Source organism: Aotus nancymaae, unplaced genomic scaffold (assembly GCF_030222135.1).
Source record: "Aotus nancymaae isolate 86718 unplaced genomic scaffold, 86718_ANA_hifiasm-v0.15.2.pri h1tg000029l, whole genome shotgun sequence".
Classification (NCBI taxonomy): Eukaryota; Metazoa; Chordata; class Mammalia; order Primates; family Aotidae; genus Aotus; species Aotus nancymaae.
Window position 1 is genome coordinate 32,309,495 of NW_026988442.1, and position 23,453 is coordinate 32,332,947.

Below are 23,453 nucleotides of genomic sequence, written 5' to 3' on the forward strand. Positions count from 1 at the left end.
TAGAACTTCACAACTTTCAGGACTAGAGCTCACAGTTACTCCTGTGTTTTCTGCTCAGGTTGTGAGTTGGAAGTGCTGAGAGTTACTAATTTATGAAAAATGATGTAATAGTCTTTCAGGACCTTATAAGCAGTAAAATAGCTTCCAAAGCAGGGTTTCTCAACCTTGGTTCTTTGAGATTTGGGGTCCAGTAATTCTCTGTTTCAGGACTGGGCACTGTGGGAGGTTTAGCAGCATCCCTGGCCTCTGCCCATTAGATGCCAGTAGCACCCCCTCCCAAGTTGAGACAATTGGAATTGTTTCCAGACTTTGTCACGTGTCCAGTTGGGGAGAAAATGCCCCCCAATTCGTCCTGGTTGAGAACCCATGCTCTAAAGCCACAGTTTGCCTCCACTGTAACAGAAGGGTTCCTTTATGTCTCAACAGGCTGGATGACCACGCGAAATTCTCCAGATGAGTGTCTCACACCATCATTCAGATCAATTTTCTAGAACAATTTTGACCCATACTCAGGAGTCCACACACTCTTTGCACCTTTGCTTTTTAGAGTTCTCTGGAAATAGGAAGCAGAACAGGAGCTTTTTGTCTTTACTGAAACCTCTAGAAACTGGCTGAAGGGGCACAACCTGGGCTGAGTGGCATTAGTTTGGGAAGCATCGATTGACTATGAAAGCTCAGTTAATTGTAATGAATAAGCCCCAAAGTGACTTCAATCAATTTTTTCTTCTAACAGCCTCACCCCCCAGAGGCTCAGCTAACCCACTAAGTCACTGTTGCCCTGGATCACTTAGCACAACTTTTCCACCAGACCCTCCAGCAACGCCACCTTGCCATTGGCTTCATGCTCACAGAAATGGCAAAAGCAGCCATGTTTTATATCCACAGTTGGCCCTCTGTCATAACTGTTTCAAAGACAGGTGACTTATTGTACACCTGTTAAACTGTGTGATTATATTTAATTAATGTCAGCCTTGCCTGCAAAGTTTTAATCTCAATGAGGCTAAAACACCTATGTCTCCTTGCAGTGGTATCTCTGTTGCCCATCTCAGTACACACAGTAGGGACTCAGCTTTTCGAACTAAATAGTTCATCAATTAAAGGTTTAGAAGCCTCTCACCCCCATCCCCCTCATCTCACTTCCTCTTTGGGAGCAGCACTCTCTTCTCTGCCTTTCAACCTGGCAATTGAGACAGAAAAGAAGGAAGTGTGGCTGACAGAATAGAAAGAGAGGAGAGAAAAGGGGAGGGAGGGAGGGAGGAAGGAAGGAGGGAGGGAGGGAGGGAAGGGAGGAAGGAGGGAGGGAGGGAAGGAAGGAGGGAGGGAGGGGAGGGAGGGAGGGAGGAATGGAAGGAAGGGAGGGAGGGAGGAATGGAAGGAAGGGAGGGAGGAATGGAAGGAAGGGAGGGAGGGAGGGAGGAATGGAAGGAAGGATGGAGGGAGGGAGGAGGGAGGGAGGGAAGGAAGGAAGGAGGGATGGAGGGAAGGAAGGAAGGGAAAGAAAGGAAAAAAGAAGAAATGGAAAGAAAATAAAAAAGGAAGCAAAAAAGAGAGGGAAGAAAAAAGGAAGGAAGAAAGAAAGAAAAAGGTGGGAGAGAGGGAGGGAGAGAGGAGGAGAGGAGGTAGGGTAGGGGAGATGAGGAAAGGGGAAGGGAAGGGAGGGGAGGAGGAGGAGAGATCGATTTTAATCTCTCCTGTTCTGTCCTCCCACCTGTTCTAGTATCAACCTTCAAAGAATTAACATTGTTCACTCATTTGTTTTTTTATATATTTATTTATTGATGATATCTCTCTAAATTGTGCTAAAAGTAGACACAAGCAAATCCACATTCAAAACAACCATAATAGAAATAAATGAACAGAATAGAAAGTTCAGAATTATGACTGGACATGTCCCCTGAAGTATATTACATAATTTATTATTTGAGGGATCCTGGTTTTATTTCTTCTTCTTTTCCCTCTCTCTCTCTCTTTCTGCTTTCCCTCAAATATCCATTCACATCAGCAAAGCAGACACCGGGTGGTGGCTGTGTCTTTGTGTGACACAGACATCAACTAGAAGGACACTCCCTCTTCTCTGTGGCACAGAGAACATGAGTGTCACGCCTACAGGCACCGGGAAACCAAGAGAATGGAGTCACAGTGCCCTGTCTTCTGTAAGCAGCTGAAAGGAGGGAGAAATCCATGTTGGCTAAAGAAAAAAGAGTCAAATCAATAAAAGAAAAGAAAAAATATTGTTAAGTTTCTAAAAACAGCCCTGAAGATTAAAATTAAACTAGCCATAGGGATTCAAAGTAGAAAGAGGTTTTAAAAGTCCTCAACTACGTGTCTCCTTCAAGCGTGGAGAGGCTGAACTTTCTGTCTGCTTTGCTTTCTTGAGGGAAGGAGGGTATTTGCCAAAGAAGCAGCAACTTCACTTTGTCTCCACTGTCAGTGTATCTGGAGTTGAAGAAGCTTATTTTCTGCAAGTGCCTTCAGCCCTAGACATGTCTGCAGTCTATTTATGTTTGGCTAAAACAAACAGAATAAACAGTTGAGAGGATATCATTCATATTGTGATGGGAGAGAGAATATAGGGCATTCTTGACATCTTGCATATACAAATCATGGAATGTCTTTCTAACTAGCTGCACTTGTAAATCAATCCATGCACCCCTTCAGAAAGAATCTACAGTAAAGTGATTTGACTTCAACTGGCAATAGATGAATTGGAATATTGAAGAGCTGTTTTTCTTAGGTTGTCTACAAAGTCAATGTTAGTGCATTGAGGTGGCCACACCAGGTGCTGGCCCTGGAAGTCACCGAACCCAAGCCATGAAAAGGATTTAAACACGGGGTGATGTCCAGGAGAGTCGCTGGAGGGGAAAGGAGGTCATCAATGGATAGCTGTGGTCTCAGCAATGATCTTGACATTTGTCCTTAGTCATTCAACACATATACACATATTTATTGAGCATTTACTATGTGCCTGGAAGAAGTCTTTTTTTTTTTTTTTTTTTTTTTGTCTTTAAGAAATCACCCAACTCACAAGGAAAGGAGACTCACTGGTAGCATCTTTCCTCAACCTCTACAGGAACACATATTCACACACTGTTTGTTGCTCACATGTCACTGAGACACGAAAAGCCTTATAGTCTGAAAGTCCTATTGAATGTTCCTGAGTTTTTAAATCATTTGCAGTGAATCCCTGAGAGTTGGTACTACAAGCCACACAAAACAATAATTTTTTTCTAGAGGAGGGTCTTGTTCTGTTGCCCAGGCTGGAGTGCAGTAGCGTCATCATAGTTCATTGTAGCCTCAAACTCCTTAAGCCATCCTCCCGTCTTAGCCTCCCAAATAGCTGGGACTATGGGCACCTGCTACCACACCGGCTAATGTATTTTTTTGTTTTATTTTTTGTAGAGATGGGATCTTGTTTTGTTGCCTAGGCTGGTCTCAAATTCCTGACCTCAAGCAATCCTCCTGCCTCATCCTCCCAAAGTGTTGGTATTACAGGCATGAGCTGCACCTGGCCAAAACAATAATTCTTGAGCCCATACTGATACTGAACAATATCTGTCTCCTTATAAAACAAAGAGACATTGGGATTCTCAGTCTAAAGTCTTCCTCTTTGGATCCTCATCTAATTCATACATTTACTTTTTCGCTTAATCATCTAACAGTCCTTGAGCCTACCATCACCCAGGCTCTGAGGAAACAGGAGAACCCAGACTGGTAAGACTGAGCTCTAAGAAGTTTACCACTGGGAGGGAGACAGAATAATAATTACAACAGGGATCACATTTCCAATCAAGGCTGATTTTACTCAACCAAAACATTACTCTATTAGCCATTACTGCAGAAAACTTCGATGTGTTGCAAGGAAGCCCAAATCATTGAGTAATAATGTCAGTGTTGTGTTAAATGTTGAATTAGCCAGGTCCTCTTCATAATCATAATCATCATCATACACAATGATGTAAGGATGGTTTGAGCCTAGGGGTTTGAGGCTGCAGTGAGCTATTATGGTGCCCCTGCACTCCAGCCTAGGCAACAGGGTGAGACCCCCCCCCAGAAAAAAAGAAAATCATTACTGTTTTGTATGGCCTGTTGTAGTGAGCACTTTCTGTGTGCCAAGCACCATGAGAAGCACTTTCACCTTTTTCATCCATTCAACAATTACTGTACTTTTTCTAAGCTAAGAGGCCATTCAGTGAGCTGCACTACTTATAGTTTGCATCACTAAGAAAGAAAAATGCTTATAATTAAAGCGTGACACACTTCTCTGCTGCTATCACTTAGAATTTCTATTTTATACTTACTGAAAGACTCTTTTAGACTTATTTTTAAAAAGATCTTTATAATGTAATACTCTTGTGTTTCATAAAAAGAAAAAGATAAGCAAAATAAATTGGTTAAGGCAATCCTGAAATAGTTTCCAACTGCCCCTTGGCAGCCATTTTAAGATACCATTGATTGTAAGATTCACCCTAATTCCTGATGTTTTAAAATATAAAAGGAAAATCTTGAAATCAATGAAATATGTGTAAAGGGTTGCTATGATGCAGGCTCTGAGAAAACGCAGAAGATACTGCAGTGCATAGGACACAAAGTCCCTGCCCTCATGGAGTCTAAATGCCAGAGTCAAGAATTTAACAATTACACGTATAATTGTTTAATTGCAATTTTGATGGGAGCAATCAGAGAAAAATCCCATGAAACTATGTAAGAAGAGATTCTATCTAGTCAGGGGCCAGGAAAGATCTTCTAAGGGTGAGACCTTTATGCTAAGACTGGGAAGTTGAGTAGGAGGCAGAAAAAGAATTTTAAAAAAGAAGAGAACTGTAGCATTCTCTCATAAATATCCTCAGTGGCCATACAGATTTAGTACTATAATTATCCTTGCTTTACAGATGAGGAAACTGAGACTTGGAGAGTAGAAGTAACTCACCTAAGAATACACAGCTAGTAAGTGATAGAGCTGGGATTTTCCTCATCTCAAACAATCAATTATCTGCTTGTTTAAATGGACAGACTCAGTTCTTGCTGCATCAGAGACAGAGGGAGGAGGAGGAGGAACTCGGAGACTCCGTAGTGTAAATCCAGACGTTATTAAATAGTTTCAATACTAACAAAAAAAGAGTATATATCAGACTCCGTATATGCTAGAACCAAAAATTACAGTATCATAGGACCAGAGATATGGAAGGATGCAATAAAAGAACATGTTTTGGATTTTCTTCCAAGCAATTAGAAACTTTTTAAATGCCTGACTTAAGTAACTTTAGGAAGCATATTCAATAACCCTGACGTGTATCATTTATAGCCCAGGCCCTGCATGGGTTGTGGACTCAACAGCTGAAATCATGGACCCATTGATTTTTCTGATTAAGAGGCATCTCTGCCTTTACTGCAAGTATTTCTGTGTTTCTCCTCCTAAATTCACTTCTAGATATAGAACCAGATTGGTTTTGAGAAAGGCTACCATACTGAGCAAATGTTGCAAGTCTAGGAAGCAAGACCAGTGCCTGGGGCCTACGTTTTATTGGAAAATAGAAGGTGGGTGCAAACCCACAGCCAACCCAGAAAAATTCTGATGAGTGGATAAGTTTTGCTCTCCTTTTGGAGCTGAAAATGCCAAAGGTTCTTGACATTTTCATTGAGTCATTCAACAAATACTTTTTTAAGAACTTAGCATGCACCATGCATAGATGCCTACATATAGCATCGAGTCAAAGAGACAAAGACCCCGGTTCTTACAGAGCTTACAAACTAGCAAAGAAAGACCACAGTTAACAATAGAGATAATGAAGATGTCAATAAGTTGGTAAGTATGAAGACAAAAGAAAAATAGAAAAATTGAACAGAAAAAGGGAACTAGGAGTCCTGAAAGCACGGGGAGACCAGTTGCCACTTTAAATAGGGTGACCAGAGTAAAGTGTCATCAGGAAATGATATTGAGGCAAAGATTTGAGGAAGTTAGGAAAAGTACAGAGACGACAGCCAGTGCAAAGGCCTAAGACAGAAACATTCCTGGCTTACAGGAAATAGCAAAGAGGTCAATATGGCTACAGCAGAAAATCCAGGAAGAGGGAAATAGAAGGAAGGGTTGGAGACCAAGGGGAGAGCTAACATACATAGAAATCTGAGGGTCATGGTGAGAACATTGGCTTTTTCTTTCAGTTGGGAAGAATATCCCTTGGGAGGTTTTGAGCAGGGAAGTGACATGATCTGATGTATCTTTCATTCTGACTGCTAAGAGTGTTAAGAATTGACAGTAACTCACAAGGATGGTATCGATTCATGGAGGAGTCAAGATGGCATAAGAGGGGCCCAGTTCACTTTCAGTCTCGTAGGACCACACTTCATCTCTTACTGTCTCATTGCAGAAAGTTGAGGTGGAAGATGCTTGAGTTTTGGGTCTCTGGGCTTGGTTTTTTTGAAGGGTGTGTGTGTGTGTGTGTGTGTGTGTGTGTGTATTTTTTATTTTTATTTTTATTTTTTGAGATGAAGTCTCACTCTGTCATCCCAGCTGGAGTGTAGTGTCATGATCTTGGCTCACTGTAACCTCCGCTTCCTAGGTTCAAGTGATTCTCCCACCTCACCCTCCCGAGTAGCTGGGATTAAAGTTATGGGCCACCACACCCAGCCATTTTTTAAAAAACTTTTTAGTAGAGATGGGATTTCACTATGTTGACCAGGCTGGTCTCAGACTTTTGACCTCAAGTGTTCCACCCACCTCAGCTTCCCAAAATGCTGGGATTACAGGTGTGAGCCACCACCCCTAACCAGGACTTGAGTTCATATCCTACCTCTGCCGGGTCTACCAGAAACACACTTGCATCTCTTCTGCTAGCCTCAAATCCCTCATATAAAGGTAAAAATACCTACATCACAGGAGTATTTCCAAGATAAAATGCATGTTGAATACTGTACCAGGGACACAGTAGGTACTTGAAGAAACAAAAGGGAAGTTCTCTCTTTATATCACCCCAATAATGAGAGAGAGATGCAAATTCTGTCGCCTGGAAGCTATTTAGATTTACAATCTTATTTTAAGTTGGTTTGCCTGAGTAATTAATTCAAAGTTAAGATTGTATTGGTGAGGTGCCCAGGATTTTAGCAACTGCGTTAGTTGAACATGAAAGGTCTTTAAGGATGAAAGATAAAATAAAGTCTGTTCCATTGTAGTTTATCTTCCTATAAAGCAGATCGGTTCATTCCTGATTGGTAAATCGGTTAATGGTATGAATATAATGAGAATGTCACATTGATGCACATGTAATTTTTTCCAACACATTATTGTTTAGCACCACTGAGTAACAGCGGCCAAATGCAGAGTTCACCAACACAGCCGAATGCAGCAAAGAAAGCAGTCAATTTATAAAAGTCAGTCCTCTTAGCTCAGGTTGACCATGTAAATCTGCCTCAGAAGCCTGACTGTCACCTCTCCCTGATTTTTTAAAAATTTGACTTCACAATTTTACTACCTCTTTAAACCCCTTTCTACCCAACTACCATCACTTCTTTATTTACAAAGGTAAAGTCTTTTATTTACTGTGGCATTCCTTTATTTATTATGAATTGAACAAGTGTTTCTAACCCAACCAATATTTTTATTATGTGTGTTATTGTTTGCTTATTCTCTGGATGCTAAGTTGCTTACTTTCTAAGTGGTCTATCCTAACCTTATTTTTCCCATAAGCACTATAATTTTAACTGCAAAGCTGTGCAAAATGCAAAGTTTGTCTAGGAACACACATTGCATTATAGCAGAAACATGCACGCCTCCACTATACACATTGGTAATAGCAGGGCATCATGGAAAACTGACATGCCATGAGTATGCTAGTACTCATGAAAGGACACTGGGTCTGGGGTCTAATGAACTCACTTCAAAGCTAGAGTCAACCAGTTTCTGGCCATGTGGCTGTATTAGTTCATTCTCACACTGATATAAAGAACTGCCCAAGACTGGGTAATTCATAAAGGGAAGAGGTCTAATTGACTCACAGTTATGCATTACCGGAGAAGCCTCAGGAAACTTACGATCATGGAGGAAGGTAAAAGAGAAGCAAACACGTTCTTCTTCACATGTCAGCAAGAGAGAGAAGTACAGTATGAAGTGGGAAAAAGCCCCTTATAAAACCCATCAAATCTCGTGAGAATTCACTCATTATCATGAGGACAGTATGGGGGAACTGCCCCCATAATCTAATCACTTTCTCCCACGAGGTTCCACCCCCAGTACGTGGGGATTACAATTCAAGATGAGATTTGTGTGGGGACATAGAGCCAGATCACATCAGTGGCTTTAGGAAGTTGTTTACCTTCTGGAAACCTAAGATTCCTCATCTTCAAAAATGGAACTGATAATATCACCTCCCCCATCGGAGTGTTGTGAGACTCAACTAAAACAACTCATGTAAGACTCTGATTAAGTGGTAGCTGTTAGGATAATGTACATATAGAAGCCTTTTGTACGCAAACAGCGTTCTTATGAAGTGATGTAGAATAAGTTGTCTTCACAGCAGAATGAGGTCAGATGGAGGTCTCAAAATCAATGCCTCTAATTGACTTAAAGGGAACAGTTTTTTGTATGTTTGGAGCCCAGCTTAGCTGTCCGAATCACACACAACTGAGTGATGGTAGAAACCTCCAAACCAAAGAGAGGAGAATATTGTTCTCTGGTGTTTCACTCCCTACAATTGCATAACTGGTTTAAGCCCAGTTTATTTGTGCAAGATGATATTGACCATACATATATGCCTCTCTCTCTCTCTCTCTCTCTCTCTGTGTTTGTGTATGTGTGTGTGTATGTAGTATGTGTGTGTCTGAGTTTCTTTCCTCTACATGCAAAAAATATAGACAAAAAGATAATGCTTCCACGACTGGAAAAAGATGAGATCATTTGTAAGTGGCTTGTTAAAGTGCACATCATTTTCCTGATCAGCGGTAGCAAGGCTGCATCTTTAGGAGCTGATGCGATTTATCATGTTATTATATATTTAGAGACATTTTGAAAATGCTGTTATTTACTCAACTGACTGTGTATACAGACGATTTAAAGCAGATTTCTGACCCAGTAGACTGTACCAGCTCTATCTATCGTCTCAATGAGCATGTGGGGACTCTTAAATATGCAGATTATTGACACAATAGACTACAAGCATTGAATCCACACTCTAGATGTGTACAGTCGAGTCACTGGGGGATGATATGTTTCCAGAAAGCATTTTTAAGGCAAATCCACACATATAGACTGGCTGTATGGAAAAATATACATCTGGATAGAGGGGACTCTGGCTTTGGAAGGAACTATTTCGTTTCCGGTATTGGGTGTTCTTACTAACATTCCTTTGTGTTCTGCTCTTTTGTCTATGGACATCTAAATAATAATACCTACCCTCTACTTAATCCCAAGCAATGTACCAATGGTTTGAGCTTAATTTACTCAAACATGCTAAGATGCCATTCCATTTGAGTTGGTATAAATGCATTCTTTGATTCAAAGTATGTATTGAGCACCATCTATCAAACAGTGGTGTCTTTGATTGCAAGTAATATACATTATCTTTGACAAACTTGAGTAAAAACAAGGAATTTGTTGGGAGGAACATGGTGTAGTTCACCAAAAGGGGAGGAACCAGTATGTCTGTGAGGATCAAGGGGGCAGAATCAAAAGACAATCTCTCTGTGATGGAATTGTGAAGTTGATCCACTCCAGCCCATTTCCACCTTTGAGTCGTAGGGTCAGATTCGCATTCCATGGAGCGAGAGTTTGGTTGGCCAAGCTGGTGTTCTGTGCCATGGTGAAACAAAAACAAAACACCAAAGAGGAAAAGAAAGGAGAAAGTTTTCACATGTTCATTTCACCTCCCTGCTCCTTAAATAAATGATCAGATATTTAAATGCACAGACATAAACACACAAAATGCATACACAGGATATCTATATTGTTTTTGCTGGAAAACAGTCCAGATGCACTGGGCTCCCATGAAATTAAACTCCCAGAGACCAGAAACTCTGTTATGTTCTCTCCTTCCCAATTTGCCTGTAAGGGAGCAGCTTCATACAGCCTGGACCTCAGGATGCCATTCTTACATCAGTCCCAGGTCAATCTTATGTCGAAAGAAAGAAAGAAGGAAGGAAGGAAGGAAGGAGGAAGGAAGGAAGGAAGGGAGAAAGAGAGAGAGAGAGAAAGAGAAAGGAAGGAAGGAAGGAAGGAAGAACTACACTACCTACTTTAACATCAAGCGGGAGGGGAGGGTGATTTCAATTGTTAATTCATCCAAGTTGCAAAAATAGAAGGGCAGAGCACTCCTGCCAAGATGGCCAACAGTAGGAAATGGATGGTGGTTAGACATAAACAGGAAAGAGTTACCTCAAGACCTGGACTTGCCACTAGGGATAAAGCAATGAAAGAGACAGATAAGTCTCTGTATTTGTTGCCTGTAACTGTTCTGTGCACTGTAGAGGATGTTTAACAGCATCCTGAATCTCTACCCAATAGATGCCGGTAGCACCTTTTCTCCCAGTTGTGACAATCAAATGTCTCCAGACATTCACAAATGTCCCCAGGAGCAAAATCACCCCAGCTGAGTCATTAAGGGTGTGTTGGACATTACCAAGTGTGTCTCTAATGTAGTGTCCTCTCAGGGAGCTGGGACCCTCTTTGGGAAAATATCATCTCTATTGTCCTATTTAAGTCAGATTCGAGAGTTCTGGCTATATGCAAGATCTTATATAGTCACAGAATACAAAGCAGGCAAGGAGAAAGAAGAACATTTATAGAGTTCTTACTGTGTGCTCAAAACTCCTGGTGCTGGACATATAAAGATAAACACTCATAGCCTCCTTGTTCTTAAAGAGTTTACCACCCAGGAGGCGAGATCAAGAATCACAATTTGATTTGTCCAGTAGTAGAGAAGACCTTGGGGAGGAAATGCCATTTGAAGTGGCCTTGGAATTTGAAATCGCTAATGGATAAATAACAATGGATTAGGTGCTTGACTGTGAGCTGCAATCCCAAATTTTACAGCATTAACCAGATGATCACGAAAATTAATGGACAGAATAGCCAAAGATTGCCTTATACTTTATCAAACAAAAAATTATAATATTTTGCCATTATAATTGTTAGGGGCTGAAGATTATATACGCCAAGGAACGAAACAATGTATAACATGAAAAATGTCAGGGCACAGCAAGGCTAATTTGTACACATTTATAAAAATGGACCTAATTTGTAAAGTAAAAACTACGCAAAACTATAAAATGTGCATATACAAATTGGATATATTATGAAGCTCTCAGATGCAAGGAACTATCCTAAGCAGTAAAGGGAATTATTTGTTCATGAAATTTCAAAGTACAAAGACAAAAACCTTCAGGTAGAGTTTGATCAAGGTTGCAATTTTCTTGACTCTGTGATCTTATATATGTTAGCTTGGTTCTCCAGCTGCCGTTCCTCATACTAGTGAAGCTCCCAGAATTTTATGAGATTATATGTTCTTATATGAAAACAGGAAAAACAGAAGGTAAAAACCCTTACTTTCCTAACCATCAAATCAAACTGAGAATGCCAATCACTGATTGGCTTAGATTCAGCCTGAATCACCTAAATACGACACTATGACAAGGTGATTGGGTTTGATGATTCAGCGCCCACACATAGACCTGGGGTGGGGCCAACCTCACCCACACTTAAGAGATTGGAAAGCAACCATAGTGTCTCCTATGATGTACCCCAGAACACTAATGATCTCTTCACTGTTGCTCGAGAATTAGCACATTTCCTTTTTTAAATGCTTATAAGTAACAACCAATGCCCTCTTTGAATCTCTATTTTTAGGTATAACTGTAAATTCCCTTTGTATCTCCTAAGGGTCACTCAGAAGTGTTAGAAGCTGCAAATAAGAAGGTGCTTTTCCAGGAACTCAACTCATGCCTAATAATCCTCCTCCAGATCAGAAAGAAAGATTTGTGTTTTGATTTTGGTAATTTCTTCAAGAAAAGAAAAATTATCTTTTACTCCCAGAAGCAAATTAAACAATAAGCTAAACTGTGCAGATAGATAGGTAGGTAGGTAGGTAGGTAGGTAGGTAGATAATATTATTTTCTAGGGAAGTTTGACTTTTATCAGGGTGGTTTGAGAACTGGCTGAGAACTAACATCAGAAAAATTTAAAAGCAAAGAAATAACCCCCAAAAGGAAACTGAAACAGAGACAAAAAGCCAGAAAGACTATCAAGAACAAGACAGTGGCTGTCTTATGAACCATCTATTGATGTTCAACATTTGGGAATATTAAAAATCACAGATAGTGCTGTTGTCTCCAACTTTCCTGTCCTGGGACAATGGCCAATTTGATACTATTAAGAGAATGCTGATAAAGTGACCTAAAGCCTCTTCCTATTTACCCATCTTGTCTATAGGTAGGGACAGAGAAAAGAGGACGACCCTTGGCAATATCATTCTTAAACTAGTCCTAACCTAAATCTAAGGGTCAAAAAACCCTGGAGAATTTTCCATTAGATTATCCAAACTGTCGATTCAAAAAGATCAAAGACCTATATATCTCAGACCTATGTATCTTCCAGAATTTGGGTCGTTTCCGAGTACAGCTTCATGTAACTGTGTGGTGTGGGTTTGGCCCAGCTCAGACTTGCTGTACCATATAAGTTGGCTCATTTAAAAGCTAACCTAGTTAATTAAAAACTGAAATAGGTCAGGATTTATTTGGCGGAGTTACTGGAGTTGTTTATAAATGCTAATCCCTTTTATCATTAACTTTTTTATTTGTTTGTTTCTCATAATATAAAAATACTCAATCTGATAAGGGGATTTAAATAAATCCAGAAGGAATTGATTGAGAATAATGCTAGGAGCCTGATCAACATGTTTTTTCAGCCAAAACTTGAAAAGGTAAATAGAAAAAAATCCTGAGAAATCAGCCTCCATAACATGATTCTTCATGACTAGGTTTTTGTTCTTGTGATGGTAATGAGAGGGGACATATTGAGTGCTTATTTTTACCAGGCGTTCTGACTTCTTTCCAGTTATCTTACTTAATTTTCAAAATTATCTTTGAGGCATGTATATTATTATCTCCGATTGATAGATGGAGAGATTGAGCCCCACACAGGTTGTTAGTTTGCTCAAGATGATGATGCAGGACATGGAAGAGATGAGAGCTGGACCCAGGTGGGCTTGCTGCTGGCCTTGTTCTCTTCCATCCTGTAATACCCGTGAGGGTGGTGCACATGCTTTCTCCTCTATGAGGTTGGTGCAAAAATAATTGCTTTCTTTGCCATTAAAAGTAATTACTTTTACTTTTGTAGCAACCTAATAGTTCTCTTTTAATAACAGAGTGTTCCTCTCTGTGCAGACCCCTGCTTCATTGACAACTAGAAAGGGAATGAATGTCACCCTTTCTTGTCATCGGTTCCCAAAGCATTAGCTGACTTTGACTTTGCAGCATTTCTAAGCTATGGATGTACTGAGGCCGAATAATTCTTTGAGTAAGGACTGTCCTGTGCATTATAGGATGTTTAGCAGCATCCCTGGCCTCTACATATCAGATGCCAGCAACAGCACTTCTCTAGGTATAGCAACCAAAAATGTCCTCAGACACTGGCATATGTCCCCTGGGGAACAAAAATCACCCCCAGAACTACCCAGTAAAGAGTACAATGGTGACCTAGCTAGCTCCAGGGGTCCCATTTTCTTCTCTAGAAGAAACTAGCTGCCAAAAATAACGACCTAATTAACTCATTCACCCTGAAGTGCAAAGGCGAGATAAGAGATTAAGTTTTTGTATTTCTATAGGGGATGAGTTCTTAGTATGCCCCATGCCAGATGAACATAAGCCAAGTTGTAGGGTTTAAGGCAAAAATAAGCAGAGAGTAAAAGGTGTCACAATTGAGGGCTCCTGAATTCACATCACACCTGTACCTGATTAATCTGCTTCCCAGAGGGAGTAACCCACCCTATGAGTCTAAAACCATGTAGACACTTCAACCTATCCAAAGCAATGTTCTGTTAAAAAGATATTTTGTTGTTCTTTTCTATGACTTGAAAGCAAATTGGGACCAATGAGTAAAATCTAAGTTTTAGATAGAATCTAAGTGTTGGATAGAAAACTATCCTTCACTGATTCAATCACTCGTTCACTTATGGGTTCAATCATTCACTTATTCATATCTCCAACAAATATTTGAACAAGGTGGGCTCTGTATAGCAATGGGATACAGTGGCAAACAAGATAGATTTGACCTGCCCTCAGGGAGCTTACAGTCTTATCTAGAGGACAATCAAGTACATAGCAAGTACAATTGCAAATTGAAATCAGGTATACAAAAGAAAAATGGGGGAGCTGAGATAGAAAATATCTTTGGCTGTTGGTAATTTGGGAGGAGTACATGAAGAGGGTACAGTAATCAGAGATGACCCCTTTGAAGAAGAGTGTTGGAGCTGAAACTAAAAGAATGAGACTAAAAGCAAAGAGATATAGGAAAAGTGGGAGTCGTATGCCAGGGGGAATAGAATTTCAAGGCCCCCGAAGAAGGAAAGAATTTGATGAGTTTAGGGAACAGGGAGAATAATTTTGGCTTTCAAGTCCTAAGTGAAATGGACAGTGATGGGGTAGGTCTGAGATGGAAACCAGGCAGGTCATTGCACTCTATGAGTCATCACTGCATGCAAGTTCAAGTATATGCTGAGCAGAACTTGACCGAAGTGTTGAGGAAGAGACGAAAGAATATCATAAAAGCTTAAACTGAAACTTCTCCCCAATCCTTTGATTTGATCAGATTGTACTGTGATGGAAACACGCTCAGCTCCCAAGTGTGAGGAATAGAAATGGTTCCCATACAGTGTGGTCCTCATAGCAGGCTAGTCACAATGACTGTGCTGGTAGAGAGTCTAACATGAAGAAGAAAGGTTGAAAAGTCAAGTGTCTCAGCCACTTAAGGATACCAAGGCCAGGAAGCCCTTCCCTGACTGAAAAATTGGACCAATGACATGAAAATTCTTTCCACCTCAGACTTCTGTGATTCTTCTAGAAAAGTGAAGTCCAGCTTTACTTTTCTTTCTGATAGTGCCAATGTAGCTTTTCTGAGAAAACAGTGGATTTTCCTTCTTCCTTTCCTTGTTTCCTTCCTTTTCTTTCCTTTTTTGTTTCTTTCTTTCTTCTTCTTTCTTTCTTCTTAGTGGGAAGTGGTCACAGCCATGAACTTAGCAAAGAAAGCAGGTTAAGATTTGTCCATTCTTGGCTAATGCAGTTAGACGTTTTCGAGAAACGGCAATGAGAAGTGGTCATTATCCATTATCTGCATGAAATATTTCAGAGAGAGAAGCAGCATTTGCCAAAAAAGAGAAAAGATGTTTGACTTCAAGCCAGGCAAGAAGGAAACAAGATCACCTTCTAGCTCTGTGGGATGGCTGTGCTAATGATGTTATTTCAAGTAAAATTGGAAGATATGTCTGAAAAAATACAGATGGTGTAGTAGCTTCATATACTTTCTGAAGGTCGTTTTGGACAATGATTCACCGTCCCTTTTCTTGGCATTAAAAAAAGAAAGAAAGAAAGAAAAGGAAAAAACCTCTCCAGTCTTGGAAGGAACTATATGTGTGTGAGTGTGTTTATATATCTTTATGTGGAATCAATGTATAGAAAATAAGCATGCATGCCTTGCTGAAAATACTTGCTACCACTTGAAAAATCAACACCTAAAAATCTTAATTTGCTAGGAAAGTCTCAGTTCTATTGTGTAGTTCCTGTGTTCCTGTTTTGTTTCACTTGGTTTTCTCCTCTGTTTCTGATTTGTGACTCTCTGGGTATGAGGATAATGTAAGGATAATGATTTCTAAACTGGAGCTACCAAAATCTTATGAAGTGGTCCCCTTCTCACCCTTTTCCATGAATATTTTCTCACTCTGCTTTTTTAAATTGTCACCAAGACATGTCTCAATATTAATATAAGCTGGACTGAAATTCTAGGTAGCTGAATATAAAGCATTTTTCTTGGAGACCTTCTGCTTTAAACATTTGTCACCTCTCTCAATGCAAAGCCCAAGGCCTCTAACAAAGACCTTCTTTCTCAGATGGTGGGTTGCTTTATTTCTTGAGGATTGCAGACATTACCATTATGGGTAATGACCTAATAACTTGCTATTTGATGTTTGTACATCACTTCTATGGAGGTTACCGGCACACATACTGCTGGCTCCTTGTACAAGTGATTTAATATTAAATAACAAATCCCAAACTGGAGGAAGCTCTTTTCTTATGCAAGACACATAAACAAAGCTGGTTCTTATCTATTGTGAATACCATCTAAAAGCTGTTGACTTGGAATAAGATTTAGGGATAGCAAAGAATGCAAGATTCAACTGATTCAGCCATCTGTGGGTTCAGGTTGAAGATCAGATGTACAGTGGTTGGAAAGTGCCTAGAACAGGGCTGAGAAGTTGGGAGGTAGCCCTGATAAAGTTTATTTCACAAACTTTATCACATGCAATACTCTTAAGCATCTTTAAAAGTAGATGCTATTATTATTCCTATTTTATAGATGAGGAAGCTGTGACTTTGAAAGTTTCAGGAATTTTCCCAAGATGACACTAAGCAGTAGCAGATCCAAACCAAGGTCTACCTGATCCCAAGGCTGAGGGACCACCTTATCTACCCTGTTTTGATGGATCATTTCTTGAATCAGCTATTTATTTCTCCCTTGATTGGTGTTTTCCAGTATAAACTGGGAGCAACCATCTAAGCCATAGGCATTTCATCTCTTGATCTCTGTAGAGGGCAGGGGGTGAAAACCCTCAAAGGTGTATTCTCTTTTCACATACATTGGTGAACACAGGCATAGAGAAGCAGATTTTCTCTAAATATCTCTCTACTAATTAACAGTTTTGCAATTTACATCCAAGCTTCTCAAACTTTCCTGAGCATATCAATCCTCTAGGGACCTTGTTAAATGATTGCTATTCTGTAGGCTCTGGGTGGGGCTGAGGGCCTGCATTTCTAACAAGCTCCCAGGTGATGCTGACACTGTTCATCAACCCTACTTGCATAGTGTGGGTTTACAATACACTTTCTCTCCCACTTCCTCTTTTCTCTTAATAGGATCTTTTAGTCAGTCAGGTTTGGGATGGTCATTCCTATTTGAGGTTGATAGATGAAGAAATGGGTCAAAGGGCTGATAGGAGCGAGAACCAGAAAGTGGAGAAACTCACAACATGTGATTAGAAACTGTTTTATAGTCCAAAGAACTGTAACGCTGGCCCAAGAAAACAGCAACAAGTGTGTATTAAGTGTTCAGACAGACCCCACCTGGTTCGCATCTGAGGTACATGTACATGTTAACATCCAGTTAACCAAACAATCTTCAGGAAATTGGGGGGAAAAAAAGAGAGAGAGAAAAAGAGATACTGTTGCTTTGATGATCACCAGAAACTGCAGAATACTGGTGGGCTCAAGATGACCCCCCATCACTGTACCCACGCCTTCTCCAGCAGTCCTTTAAACAAAGAATTCTATTTGCTTGGTTCTGACATTCAGACGGAGGAGAGAGCAAACTCCTCTCTCAATCCATATATATAAGTAACACTTATGTTACATATGGCATGCCAGGGATAAAAATCCATGTACCACAAATTTTATTTTTCTTTTTGAACATTTTTCTGTTGAAAAATGTGCATGAATGTAGATAACTTCTCCAGTCAGCAAACACGCTAGGCCCTGGCCTGTGGTACCTGGATTCTCTGTAAATGAATTCTGTGCTCAGGAATGGTGCAGGGATTCCACAGGTCTCTAGAATTCCTCTGTCCTGAAACAAAAAGCAGAGGGATCCCTCCCCATGGCCTTCCAAGAGGCCCTCACTCCCGGCCTGGCTACCACTGAGAATAGCACAGCTTCCTCGAACACTGAATCCTGTATCTCTTTACTCAGCCTGCCAACATGCATGCCTATTAGTGCCAATAATAATATACATATTAACAGACTTTTAGACCACAGTCACCAAGACGCTAGAGACTCATGACAGGGAGCTCTTATTCCGAGTCATCATTTTTTGTACCTACTGGGTACATGCCGAGAAATTCTCGCGATCTCCTCATTTATGTCTGCCTTGAACACTGTGGCATCTTTCTGTGATTTTAAACAGTCATGTAGAGGGGTAGATTGGCGAAAATGATCCTGTCACCATCGGATTTGTTTTTAAATGAGGTCTTGGTTGAATTCTGGTTTAGTTTTTAAAAATCAGCCTTCTTGAGTTTTAAATTGTTCGTATGTTATAATGGTTCCACCTCTACTGCCATTTTTAAAACTGTCAGTGTTTTTACTGTAAACACTACTGTGGATTTTCAAGGTGACTACAGAAACTTATGCCTAGCAAAAATCTGCTATCTAACACCACACCACCCATGAATTATTTTGCACAATTTCATTTAAATCATCCTGACTAGAGGTCTGGAAACAATTGAGGTGGTATATTTTAAAAAATAATTGTTTTCCTCTTCTTGTTGTTTTTTTGGGACAGGGTCTCACTCTGTCACCCAGACTGCAGTGCAGTGGTGTGATCACCGCTCACTGCAGCCTCGACCTTCTGGGCTCAAGTGATCCTCCCACCTCAGCCACCTGAGTAGCTGGGACCATAGGCATGCACCATTATGCCTGGCTATTTTTTTTTTTTTTTTTTTTTTTTTTTTTTTTTTGAGACGGAGTTTCGCTCTTGATACCCAGGCTGGAGCGCAATGGCGCGATCTCGGCTCACCGCAATCTCCGCCTCCTGGGTTCAGGCAATTCTCCTGCCTCAGCCTCCTGAGTAGCTGGGATTACAGGCACGCGCCACCGTGCCCAGCTAATTTTTTTTTTTTTGTATTAGTAGAGACGGGGTTTCACCATGTTGACCAGGATGGTCTCGATCTCTTGACCTCGTGATCCACCCGCCTCGGCCTCCCAAAGTGCTGGGATTACAGGCTTGAGCCACCGCGCCCGGCCTATTTTTTTTTTTTAATTTTTTGTAGAAACAGTCTTGCTATGTTGCACAGGCTGGTCTCCAACTCCTGGGCTCAAGTGATCCTCACCCCTCAGTTTCCCAAAGTACTGGGATTACAGGTGTTAGCCACCATACCCAGCCATTAACCTTTCATATAAAAAGAAATTTCTCTAGGAAGAAAATAAAATGTAAGGATTTATTTCTAATTTTTACCCACATACAATTAGGGTAAAACATAAGCAGCATATATACTTCCCCACAATATTTCTCCTTTTTTAAAAGAAGAATTCAGGAGAACACTACTCTAATATGTACATCTGCTAATACATGTGTAATGTTGTTTACCATAGACCAGCTAATGGACTTTATCCATGATAAAATTAATCCATACTTTCAAAGTTCCCATGTGTGAATCTTTGTTGAATCAAAGTCTGTTCACATTAAGAGCATAGATTCTGATGCTTTGTGGTCTTGTTGCTTATTTGCAGCCTTCATACTTACAAGTATAAATCCACAGCTCAAAGAAGTTGGGCAGCAAGGAAGCTGGTAGCTAGGTTGTTCTGAAAAGATGATTTATGGGGATGCTCTGGTTTTATTTTACTTCATTTTATTTTATTTTATTTTATTCGAGACAGAGTCTCACTCTGTCACCCAGGCTGGAGTACAGTGGCACAATCTCAGCTCACTGCAACCTCCGTCTCCCAGTTCAAGTGATTCTCCTGCCTCAGGCTCCTGAGTAGCTGAGATTACAGGCATGTGCCACCACACCTGGTTAATTTTCATATTTTTTTTAGTACAGACTGGGTTTCACCATGTTAGCCAGGCTGGTCTCAAACTCCTGAACTCAGGTGATCCACCCACCTCAGCTTCCCAAAATGCTGGGATTACAAGTGTAAGCCTCCACGCTTGGCCAATGCTCTGGTTTATCACTGAGTGAAGTTGATTAGGATGATTGTAATTCACATCCATTCTACAGGGGGTGAGGGTGGGGAGATCTTTACCCACCAGAGGTACCATCTGCACTACTGAGGAATGCAGCCAGAGTTTGCAGCTGGAATAATCCTTTTTACTGTATTATCCATTCATTCATTCAAATAGTTTGTGGACATCACTCCGTATCAGGATGTGAACTGAGCACTGGGGAGGAACATTCTGACTGCATGGGGATAGATATTCTAACCTTACCTTCAGTAGAAGACATTAGTCAATAAATAAATGGGCTTATTTCAGAGCCTGGTAAGTGCTCCAGGGATTTCACACCATAGGGTGATGTGACGGAGGGTTACACAGAGCAGGGGAGACTGTCAGGAAAGGCCTCACTGAGAAGGGCCCAGTAGAGCTGAGACTTGATGGAACCTGCTATGTGATGGTGCACAGGAAGAACTTTCTGGTCAGAAAACTGCAATGACAGAGAGCCCAATCAGGAGAAGGATTTGGAGGGTCAAGGAGGAACAAGTACGCCATTGTTTCTTTGGCATGGAGTGCAGGCTGTGGGTGCTGAGCGAGGAGCAGGAAGGTTGGCCGAGGACACATCTTGCAGGTTCTTGTAGACCATGTTAAGGGTTGAAATTTTATTGTAAGTGCAACAGAAAGACACTGCAGGAGTTAAAACAGAGGGACATCATGACCTGATCCCTTTTATAAAGAATCTTCTAGCAGTTCCCTGAAGAGCAGACTGTGGGAAACAGAAGCAGGAAGCTCATTGTCCAACCTAGTGGACAACATGGTGACCCAGACTAGAGCAGTGGCCATGGAGTGGGAGAGAAATGGTCTCTTGAGTCAGTAGTTCAGTCAAAGGATGGACCAGGTTTGCTCATGAATCAGCTGTTCCAGGAATGAAGACATCTCATGTCGCCGGAATCAAGCTGGGGAAATGGATGAAACTGGAAATTTAGGTTGGAAAAGGAAATTTTTGCCATAATGAAGTTTGATCTTGGACCCCCAATCAACAAGGAAGTTCTACAGAGAACAGTTCTTTCGTGCTGTGCTTTGGCATAACTATGATAGTTTTCCTTCATTAAATAAGTATTCATACGAATAAATTTGCCACTCATCCACTCATACTAAGACTCACATATGATGCAATCTTATTAAACAAATCATCAACAGAGAGAGAGACTGATACTTATTATCTACCCAGATGACCCCTATTCTGGCTGCCTTTCCTCTCTTGCCCCAACTGCCAATGGCGAACAAAATCACTAAACCAAGTGAACAGTTGTATAATATTGAAATGTGTTAAAAAAAAAAAAAAAAAAAAAACCTCCTTGGAACCCTCAGCCATTGTTAAAATACACTCACTTTGACAGATGTTTGGCACTTTTTGTATGAGGCTTTTCAATGCCTTACCTTTTCCAGTGCATGAGATTTAGTCTGCTTTGCAGAGGAAAACAGACAAAAAGGGTCTCTCAGCACGAGTTACTCTTCTGTAAAGGTTATAGTAAACATGTCAATGCTTAATTAAGCAGAAAATTTTATCTGTATTGTGGGGGAGGCATTTGCTGTCTCTGACTTTTCTTCTGGGGAATCCATTTAGAAGGACAATGTAGATTGTGAGGTTGAGCTGGTCCGGAAAGCTCTGCTTCCAAATGTCAGTGAATAAAAGAATACTTCTTTTCTCCTAGTTTGCAGATCACTATATTGGATGGGCAGAGTGTGTGTGCCTGCATGTGTGTCGGTGTGTGCACACACGTGCACATGCACACACACGGGCGCACACAGCAGAGTGCATGTATGTGTATTTCATCAACATACACAGGAAATAACATAAATTACTTCCCAACTTCTTACTAAATGTCAGGCAAGGTGCGAGGCACTGAAAATACTGAGATGAATGAAACCCAGAAATAACCTTAGCCAATTGTGATGACAGAAAGCCCTTGTCCCCACCAAACCCCACAGATTTCTTTATTTGCTTCTTCGTTGCTGTGATTACGTTATCCATAGGTGTGGTCACCACGTGTCTTAGTTAGCCCGGAACATCCTGCCTAATACCTGTTGACCCAGCGTGTGTTCCCTTTCATTCTCAAAGCGACCCTATTTGATTGATGAAATTTGTCTGAATCTCTGATGTATTTTACTTGGCTCAGTAACAATTTATTTCATCAGTTGTTATTTAGTTTATTAATTTTATAACAGAAATTTTCTCCTTGAATAGTGTACCTATTTTTTGCAAACATACAAGTTAATCCAGGAAAAAGAAAATGGGATGATGCCATCAGGAATAATCTAATTCAGCCATAATATAGCCATTTTAAACTACAGTTTTCCTGCAAGTTATGACCATTTATTAATGGTTTTTTGACTAGATTGAGTAGTTGTTGTTTTTTCAAACCAATTTTTGAGACTAGGGACCAGTAACACCAATTTAATGAAAAATCCACCTGTCAATTTGCTAGAAAGCAAAACACACCACACCAATAACAGTAAAATAACTAACACAACCATAAAACTCGTGGCTAGACTGAATTTATACAGTTCATCTTGTTTTATGGCGTTCTGTCCCTAAAATCATGGGCTCTTGTCTCCAGTTTTCCCACAGTTTTCCCCTCTGATATGGTTATCTATTTAGTGACATTTCAGTGAAATTCCACTGCTTAACCTTGAGCCTTTGGGTCCCCTCAAAGGGTTCTTCTTCATTAGACTGACAGTACAAAGAGAGTGGTGTCTCCTGTATTCGGGTATTCTCCCATCAGGCAGACTTGGGTGTATGTCCTGACTCTGCAATGCTAGCTGTGTGGCCTTGGATGAATTTCCTTATCTTAAAGCCTCAGTTTCCCCATCTGTGAAATGAAAATAATAGTAGCTACTTCATGTGGCTATTAGACAAAATGAAAGAATGCATTTTCAGGGTTTAGCTTACTTCCTAGGAGACAGTAATTGTTCAATAAATATTCTTTCTTTTCAACAGCAGCAGCAGTGGCAGCCTTTGGAGTTGCTGGCTGTAGCTGCTCTATCCTAGCAAATCCCCTTCTCTTCTAATTCTCTGTTCCTGCCTCACAGGACGAACCTCCAGTGCATGGCCACTCCTTTTCCAAGCTTTGTCCTTTGTGACTGGAAATAACAGAGCTGCTCTAAGGTTTTGCCAAGTCGTTACCTGCCACAGAGAGGGGAGATAGAAGTTCCTAAAGAAAACAGTGCATTAAGATTGTGCAAGCCTTGCAAATGTAAAACTAGTCTCCTTTTCTTTAGGACTTCTTTGGTTGCATTTTATCTGCATGGTTCTGAAAAGGCCAGGTGAAGAAAATGAGCCCATAGGCATAATGTCACATTCCCCATCTCCATTGATGGATATTTGCCCATTAATTCCCTTTGCACCAGCTCGCTCATGTCTTCATTTTCCCTATGCAATTACTGGTCCTAAATCCTTTCAGAGAAGGGAAAGCATGCATCCCAAATAGCATTTTGCATCTACAAATCAAATATATAATTGGCATCTCATGACGGGTACCCACAAATCACAGTGCATTTGAAA

General features: G+C 40.6%; 1 protein-coding gene across 3 annotated transcripts in view; it reads left to right on the top strand.

Annotated features, from left to right (window-relative positions):
- The window catches only part of TSHZ2 (teashirt zinc finger homeobox 2), a 507,062-nt gene that overhangs the window by 254,619 nt on the left and 228,990 nt on the right, over positions 1–23,453 (top strand). The gene's annotated exons all lie outside the window — the stretch shown is intronic.